Here is a 9,701-nt window from a genome sequence, read left to right on the forward strand (position 1 = left end):
TTTTCGTTTTCTGCCACCACCCCACCCCCCCTACCCTACCCCCCCCCCCCGAAAAAAATTTATTTTTTAAATATATTCAAAATTTTACAAGTACCAAAGTTATGAATTCGGAGGTATATGTGTTTGGAAGTTTACGGGTTTAGAAATTATAAAGTTTACGGGTTCGAAATTCCGCGATTTCGAAAGTTTAGCGGTTCAAAAGTTTATGAAATTTGTGGATTTGGAAGGTTGTTGGTTTGAAGTTTATGGCTTCATGTTTATTATATCTAAATTATTTATAAATACTCTTAAGAAGTCATTTTCCTTAACTTGCGTACCAAACACCGAAAAATGAATAAGATTACTACTTGTTTTTCAAGAAAATATTTTCTTGGAAAATATTTTTCCACGGAAAACATTTTCCGTTATACCAAACACACCCTAAGTCTCAATAATTTTTCTTATGTCATGCATAAGCAGACATGATCACAACCTTTGCACCAATAAAACCTTCCACTCGATTCACAAATTATTAAGCTTTCATTTAGCCATAATTTTTCTCTTTATTTTTTTCAGAAATATTTTGAAAATGTTGTTTGGTTATAAAAAAAAAGGACCAAATTTTGGGCTAGTTTGTGAAGATACATTTTTTAAGCTTCAAAAAGTGGTTTAGACTAGTTTCTTAAGTTTTTAAAGTTTTCTGCTCATCAAACTTCAACTTCTTTTCAAGTAAAATGCATATTTAAACACAATTTAAACTTTCAAAAATGATTATTTATTTTATTTTTCAAAAATTCTTTTTTTTCAAGTTTTAATCAAATCTATGTCCAAACGCTAGTTAATGATACAACCTTAACTAAGGTCGTACTTAATTAACACGATTTGTATTTTTGTTCATTACTAAAGCAAAAGGTATTATGTGGTCATTGGTCATGGAATCCAAAAGGGCAAATTATAGACAACTAGTGATGTCACTAAGCATTGTTTACTTGTACAAAGAAGTAAAGTTACCACTTATCTATTGTTAATTCATTATTACTAGTTAATAAATTAAGACCCCTTGATGTATAATTGAGCTATCCAGTTGTACACAGCCAAAGGCAATGATGAATATAATCTTGAGAATTAATATGTTGGATTAATACTCTTTGGTTTTCACTAAACCTAACACATTGAGTTAAAGATTTAAGTTTTTCTTTTTCATTAGCGGACCCTGCATGCTTTGGATACTCTAAATAAAAGCATTTCTTTTGCTTCTCTTTTCGTTTTTTTCTTCTACTATAATCTTCTATATTTTTGCAAGATTAAATTAACTATGTATCGAAAAAGAGATGTAATGATATGTGTGAGCACGTGATTTTTGCCCCGCTTGAATTATTCCTACAGAATTCTCAAAATTAGGATTTTTCTTTTATTATTTGATTTTTAGGATTTAATTGCGTAATTTTTGTGTATTTTTATTTTTGTGTGTGTGTTTAGTTTTAGATAATTCATAAAAAATACAAAATATTGCATTTGCATTTAGGATGGCTTGTTTGTAAATGATTAGCTTTTTTTAAATTGGTATTTTACTAATAGTTTTTGCTAGGGTTAATTCTAGTTTTAATACTAAAAAATAATATAAATAAATAAGTAAAAGAAAGAGGATTAAAAGAAAATTGGAATGAAGAAAAATGAAAAGGAGGGGATCAGATTTTTGGGCTAAAACAATTTATTCTCCTCAGCCCAATTGAAAACCCGCCCAAACCAAGCCCAAAATTCACCCCAAATACCTGGTCCAAGCCCCAGCCTCTGAGACTCCTGAAACGACGTAGTATAGGAAGAATACTACGTCGTTTTGAGTTAGTTTGTGACAAGTTAATCTCGGCCCTCCGTTTTTCCTCATCTAAGGGCTCCAATTACTTCCCCATTTTAATTAAAAATGTCCAAACATCACCACCTTAACCTAGGACCCCCGACTTTATGTCGTCTCTTTCACTCTCACCTTTCACCATCGCCGCCGCCACCAGAAATCGCCATGCGGCGGCATTTGATCTCCAAATCCCGCCAAAATCTCACCAGATACTCTCCTCAACCCCCTCTTCATAAATATTCACTTCTTACACCTCAAATGCAGCTAGAACCCCACGAATTCTAGATCAGAGATCCCAAACCCTAGCGCTGCCCACTTTCTCCGGTGGCGGCGCTGACCCCAAAACTTACCAAAATGATACCCCAGAACCTCCTTGATCTTTTCTTCCTTGGCTTGCGTTCCTTTATCCTCAAATTTCACCAGAAGCATCTCAAAGCTTAAATCCGAGTTTGACCTTCAAAAGATCCAAGTCAGTGTTCCACCAGGTCTGGTTTTACAGCTTCGAAGTTTGGTCTTGACAAAATTAATGTCGACAAAAGACTGACATTAGCCGGGTTAGGTCACTGGTTTCCTGTAGGTCTCAAGCTCTGATTTGGTAAGTTTCCCCCCTCTCCTGTATGTTTCTTTCATTGTTCCACCATCTGCCTCTTTCTTCTTTAGCCTAATTGTTTTAAAATGATTCAGTTGAAACCCTTTTAGTCGTCTGAGTTCAACCTATTCTTCATCCAGTTTATTTTCTTTCTTCTTTGTGAAAGCTTGATTTTTCTGACCTCCCCAGCCCATAAGGTATAACTCGCTGTTTTTCTTTTTGTTTGTTTTCCTAGTTAAGTCACCTAGTTAATTAGGCCCATAATTTAGTCAATTGCATGATAATTAGTTCATTCATCTCTGTTCTGTTTGACTGCATCTTTTAAGGGTTCTGGGTCTCTTCTTTTGGGATTCTTGGGTCAGTTTTAATTTGAGGTTCTCTGTTCGTCTTTAATTGGTCTCTGAGAATCAAAAGCCCAAGCAAGATTTAATTTGGGCTTGTAGACCCGTTAGTTTGGGTCAGTTGACCAGGTTTGTTTGTTAGGGTAATTTTCAGGGGTTTTGGGGGTATTTTGGGTAGATTAGGTAAAGGAATCTCTTAACTGAAAGTAGAACCCCCTAGAACCTTCTAGAATGGGGTTCCAATTTAAATTTCAGGAATTAAGTAGTATAACTTGGGTAACAAGTCAGTCCTTCAAGGATTTCTAAGCTAAAAAGCTGAAAATAAAAGAGGGGGTAAGGGTGCAAAGTGAAATTTCTGAAACTTCCCTTAACTTGGCCTATAAAAGGACAACCCCTTGCATTGCAAGATAAGTTTTGAAATCTGAAACATCCCCACAAGCTTAGAAGCTAAAAATGTGAAATTCAAATCCCAAAAAAACCAAAATTTGAAATCTGGAAGTTTGAGAGTTCTAAGAGCCAGAAAAGTTACTGAAATTCAAAAGTTTGACAAGTCTAGAACCAAAAATCAGAAATCTTCTTTGATTTGCTGAAATTCTACAAAATTCTTTAGTCCGTCCTTTAAAAGCCATTCCTGAATAATTGAGAGCTGAGATGAATTGAACTTGCATTGGTTGTTTAGTTTGATTGGTCATTTTCTGGCTGGATCTTCAATTTATCGGGTTATGTTGACCATTGTGGATTCAAAATTAGCTTGAGTGTCCAGTTCTGGGTTGATTCTATCTACTGAAACACTGTACTGCTGTTTACTGTCGCCGACTCCTCCCTCTGCTTACTTTCCTTGCATTTCCAGGTACATACCTCCTGAAATTCCCTATGTACTGCTGAAATTTTGAGTTGAAGATGGAAATAAGAGGATTCAAAGATATATTACACTTTATGTATGCTTTTGCGCATGAAATACTATCCTGTGTAATAGAGCCTTGTATTTAGATGCAAGTTGTTTTTAATTGCTTTAGAAGCATTGTAATTGAACAGAACATTCCTATTGCCTGCATATAGGCATACTTGAGTAGATCTATTAGTCTTTTTAGTTTGAAATTAGAAGTTTGCTATGGTCCTGCTTGTGATTTGAATGCTTGAGGTCATTTAAATGGACTGGAAATTTGTAACTTGTCTAAGTTTAGGAATTCAGTAGCCTCATTTGAATTACATGTTATATGCAATCTGTTTTCATTTAAAATCAGTAGATCAGCGAGTTTAAGGTTCATTTGTGAAATCAATGTCCAATTAAAATCAGGATATGTTAGTTTATTAGATTCATATGATGTAATGCTTCAATTCTATTTTGTATTCGTATGTGAAGTTTTACTTCAAACGTCCATTATCAGGTTCTCCAAATTCTAGTTTATGTTCATGTGAATCTGAAGTTACGCCATGTTAAGTCCTCATAATCCAAATTCTAGTTTAGTCTGTCATTTAGTCTCATGAGTTTTAAAGGTCTGCAAAAAAATAAAAGCATCCAGTCGTTCCTGTTTTAGTTTTAAACCTGTTACTTAATCTAGTTTGTCCAGTTACTTGTAGTTAAAAAAAGGGCAAAGCAAAAGAGTTGGCTCGTAAATTGAATCACTGTTAATTGATGTCGAAAGTTGGTTAAATTAGGAAGTCAAATTTTTAGTCAGTACTGGTTTGTTAGCATTGATGCCTGGACCATTTTGGGCAATAAGAATTGGGCCTAATATGGCCCAATTACATAGTAGCAGGCCAAAATATCACCAGGCCCCTTAAATCACTTAATTTCGTCAAATTAAGGGCCTGTGTGGACTTGAGCCTAAGTCCCAGTTCTTGTTTGCCTTCGCTCTGGGCCTGTCCTGGAGCCCAATTTTGGACAGCTTTACAAACAAAGCTGAAGCTAAAAACCTTAATTTGTTGGGTCAAATTTGAAATGCAAGCTTTGGGGCCTTTCAAGTTAGGTAGCGAATTTAAATTAAGAGGTTTTCCTCTTGTTTAAGTTCGGACTTGAACTTGAGGCCCGAGTTTTATAGTGTTAAGTAATTAGGCCTTCTAGAGACAACACTTAATAGAAAATCATAGTTCCTTTAGGTTGGCCTTTAAAATAAATTGAGGTGTGCCGCGCCAAACAAAAATTCATAAATTGCGTGGCACTCTTTAATTACTCCATTAAAAATATTTAGAACTCGGGACGTGCCATTAGCGAATTTTCATGGCCTCCCACAAAGATAATAACTCGTTAGTCGCTTTAGGCGCGTTTTAATAATTTTACCTTCTTAAATTCGGGTGTGCATTTCATGCAACCCAAATCCAAATCCCAAAACTTCGAACAAGAATATGTCGAGGATCCGGGTGCATTTCATGTGACGTGATCCAAAAACACGCTCTTAAACGACGTTCACTTTCCTAAAAATCAACTAAAAAGCGGTAAATAATCTTAAAATTGCACTATAGGTTGGGACGTGCAAAAATTAGATTTTTAGCCATTTATAATAATTTATGCGGCAGTGCTAGAACCACGGGATCCGGGGGTGCCTAACACCTTCCCTCGGGTCAACAGAATTCCTTATTCAGAATTTCTGGTTCGCAAACTCCAATTGGGAAGTCGAAATTTTCCTCGATTTGGGATTCAAGTTAAACTGGTGACTTGGGACACCAAAAGCCAATCCTATGCTAAGTGGCGACTCTAAAAATAAATGAATAATCCCATTTCGAATAATGTCACTTTAAATGGAAAAACTCCCTTATACATTTATCCTTCGGGGTAAGTGTGTAAAAAAGGAGGTGTGACAATATGGAGCTGTCATCCATAATTCGTGCAAACAATTCAATGGACACTTATACTTAGCCAAAAGGTCCTCCTTTCTCCACTTTTAGTAACTTTTCTGTATGGGTCAAAATCCGGCTTAGGAAGTTAGGCGTGTGAAGATCGTTAAGTGAGAAGACTGTGTTTCGATTTGGGCAGCTAGGCCGAGGTCGACCAAAGCTCAACAACGAGCAGTCGCTGAGCAAGCCATTAAAGCCGAGGTCGAGTAGCGAAGAGTAGGAACAACGGCTAGTGTAGTCTTGGAACTAGCGATAGGAATATTCCCTTGAATATTCTCTTTGTTTTACTTTTTAGGGTTTTTAGAGAATATCCCATATAAATAGAAAGGGAGAGAGAGGAAAAGAGGCACGTGAGATTGATTCTGGAAAAAACTATTGTAAGAAGTTGACTCTTGAGAGAAAATACAAAAGTTTACCTTTCCACAGTGATTGATTTTGTCGATTATTCTTCCTTTCTACTCACACGATCCAATAAAACATTGTTCATTTTCTTACTTATTGCTACACTTTGCTGTCAGAAGGAAGAATCTACCACATCATTCAATATTTGGGTGAATCGTTCTTCCTATTTACATTTATTGCCATTTTTCATATTTATTGCTCATCATTCATTCTTCTTTTATTTTCGAAAGCGTGCATTTAATAATCTGATAGCTGATTCTGCGCGTTAAGTAGACGATACCATTTAAACACTTAGCTAGATCTAAGAATTATTATGTTTGACTAGGGTTTCAATTTTTTTCTTGCCATTAGCGGATATCATATATACTGTTAACCCCAACTAGGTATTAACTAATCAACCCTAACTATTTAAGCATAATTTAATTAACAATAATGAACCGTAATTGAATCTAAAAGAAAAGAAGAAGAAGAAGAAGAAGAAGAAGAAGAAGAAGAAGAAGAAGAAGAAGAAGAAGAAGAAGAAGAAGAAGTAAAAACTAACAAATAAAAGAAAAACAAGCACAAATTGATGAACAATTATGAAGTGAAATTACCAGTTGTGTAATGAGTGATGAGAATAGATTTTAATTTTTGTGTTTGTGCGGATTAGGGCTCAGATGAACTGTGAAATATATGCTTGAGAAAGCAAAGATCGAAAAGGGTAAAAGGTCTCAGGACCTTCTATTTATACAAAGTACCCGGGGACCCACAGAGCTCACCTGGCGCGGCCGCGGAATTGCACCGCGGTCCGCGCTTTTGACTTTTAGAAGGGCTGCTTGTTGAAAACTTCTGTTGAGAGCGAAAAATGGGGCGTGGCCGCGGAACTGCACCGCTAACCGCGAAAAATCCACCGCGGACGCGGATGAAACTTCAGAGAAGTCTCATTTTAGACTTTTCAAGACCGCGTCCGCTACCAAATTACACCTCCACAAACAGGCCTCCGCTAACATCGCGGCACGGCGCAGGTTATCATCAATCATTTGAGATGGATCATTGCCACGACGTGGCTGTAATCAAACTTGCCAAGATAGTGCTTCACTCTATGCTCATTAACTCTGAAGACTTCACCATTTTTTTTCAAATCAAGAGCACCAAATGGAGTTACATGCACCACCTCAAAAGGACCACTCCATTTGACTTAAGCTCTCCCGGAAACAGTCGTAACCGAGAGTTGAATAAAAGAACCAAGTCACCTTCCTTGAATTCCTTGCTACGGGCATACTTGTCATGTAAGTACTTCATCTTGTCCTTATACATGGAAGAGCTGGAATAAGCATGAAACTGGAACTTATCAAGCTCATTGAGTTGCTCTACCCGGAGATTTGCTGCAACATCCCATTGAAAATTTAACTTTTTCAAAGCCCACATAGCCTTGTGCTCTAACTCAACCGGAAGATGGCAAGCTATCCCAAATACCAACCGGTACGGAGACATACCAAGTGGAGTCTTGTAAGCAGTCCTGTAAGCCCATAAAGCATCATCCAGTTTCTTTGACCAGTCAATCCTATTTGCATTGACAGTCTTTGACAATATGCTCTTTATCTCCCTGTTAGAGACCTCAACTTGCCCACTAGCCTGAGGGTGGTAAGGGGTTGAAACCTTATGATTGACACCATATTTTGCAAGCAAAGTGTCAAATGCCTTATTGCAGAAATAAGAACCCCCATCACTGATGATTTCTCTAGGAGCGCCAAACAGAGTAAAGATATTCTTCGTAAGAAAAGCCACCACACTCCGAGCCTCGTTGTTGGGTAATGAGACGGCCTCAACACACCTGGAAACATAGTCAATGGCCACCAGAAGGTACGTGTTACCACATGAACTGACAAAAGGCCCCATGAAGTCAATGCCCCACACGTCAAATATGTCAACCTCAAGAATAGTGGTGAGAGGCATTTCATCCTTCTTTGAAATTCCACCGGCTCTCTGACACTTATCACATCTCTTCACAAGCTCACTCGCATCCTTGTACAATGTAGGCCAATAAAACCACAGCTAAGCACCTTTGAAGCCGTCCTTGTCCCACCATGATGACCACCGTAGGGAGAGGAATGACAAGCATCAAGAATACTCATTTGCTCCTCTTCCGGAGCACATCTCCGGATCACACCATCATTACAAATTTTGAACAAATAAGGCTCATCCCAGTAGTAGTCCAAGATATCTCGTTTAAGCTTCTTCCTTTGGTTAGAAGAGAGCTCATACGGAACAACCGGTCACAAGAAAGTTGGCAACATCCGCGAACCAAGGCATGCTATTAATAGATACGGACATCAGGGAATGGATCATTAATTTCGAGGCCATCACGGGGCCTCCCCTCCTTCTCCAAGTGGGACAAGTGGTCCGCCACTTGGTTTTCACACCCCTTTCAATCAATAATCTTAAGGTCAAACTCTTGAAGCAATAGAACCCATCTCATCAACCAAGCCTTAGAATCCTTCTTTGTCATCAAGTAGCAGAGTGTTGCATGGTCAGTATGAATTATCAGCGTGGCACCCATGAGATAAGGTCTAAACTTCTCCATTGCAAACACAATTGCTAGCAACTCTTTTACCGTCACCGTGTAATTTACTTGAGCATCATTCATTATTTTGCTTGCATAATACACCGGGTGAAACATCTTGTTTACTCTTTGACCCAAGACCGCTCCTCCCGCAACATCACTTGCGTCGCACATGAGCTCAAAAGGTAAGCTCCAATTGGGTGCGGTAATAATGGGAGTGGTTGTCAATTTTTACTTGAGAAGCTCAAAAGCTTTCATGAATTCATCATTAAACACGAACTTTGCATCCTTTTCCAATAATTTGCACAAAAGATTCACTACCTTAGAAAAGTCTTTTATGAATCTTCGGTAGAACCCCGCATGCCTAAGAAAACTCCTAACCCCATTGACTGAAGTAGGAGGAGGAAGCTTTGAAATCACTTCAATCTTTGCCTTGTCCACCTCTATACCGTTCTTTGAGATCTTATGGCCGAGGACAATGCCCTTCTCGACCATAAAGTGGCATTTTTCCCAGTTAAGCACTAGATTTGTCTCTTCACACCAGGCTAGCACTTTGTCAAGATTCTTCAAACACTCATCAAAGGAGTCATCCACAACACTAAAATCATCCATGAATACTTCCAAGAAATCCTCCACCATGTCCGTAAAGATAGCCATCATACACCGCTGGAAGGTAGCCGGTGCATTACATAAACCGAATGGCATCCGTAAAAATAAGGTCCTGTACGGGCATGTGAATGTGGCTTTCTCCTGGTCTTTCGGAGCAATCAAATCTGGTTGTAACCTGAGTACCCATCCAGAAAGCAGTAGAAGGCACGCCCAGCAAGTCTATCCAACATTTGGTCAAGAAAGGGCAATGGAAAATGATCTTTGCGGGTCACTTAATTCAGCTTTCGGTGGTCCATGCACACCCTCCATCCGGTGACAGTCCTGATGGGAATCAACTCATTCTGCTCATTGGTGACCACAGTCATACCATCCTTCTTCGGCACACATTGCACCGGTGACGTCCAAGAATTATCCGAGATGGGGTACACAACCCCTGCATCTAGCCACTTGATCACCTCCTTTTTGGCAACCTCTTGCATAGCCTCGTTCAACCTCCTTTGGTGTTCCACGGAGGGCTTGGCATCATCTTCAAGTATAATCTTGTGCATGTAA

The sequence above is a fragment of the Nicotiana attenuata genome, unplaced genomic scaffold (assembly GCF_001879085.1).
Source record: "Nicotiana attenuata strain UT unplaced genomic scaffold, NIATTr2, whole genome shotgun sequence".
Taxonomy (NCBI): Eukaryota; Viridiplantae; Streptophyta; class Magnoliopsida; order Solanales; family Solanaceae; genus Nicotiana; species Nicotiana attenuata.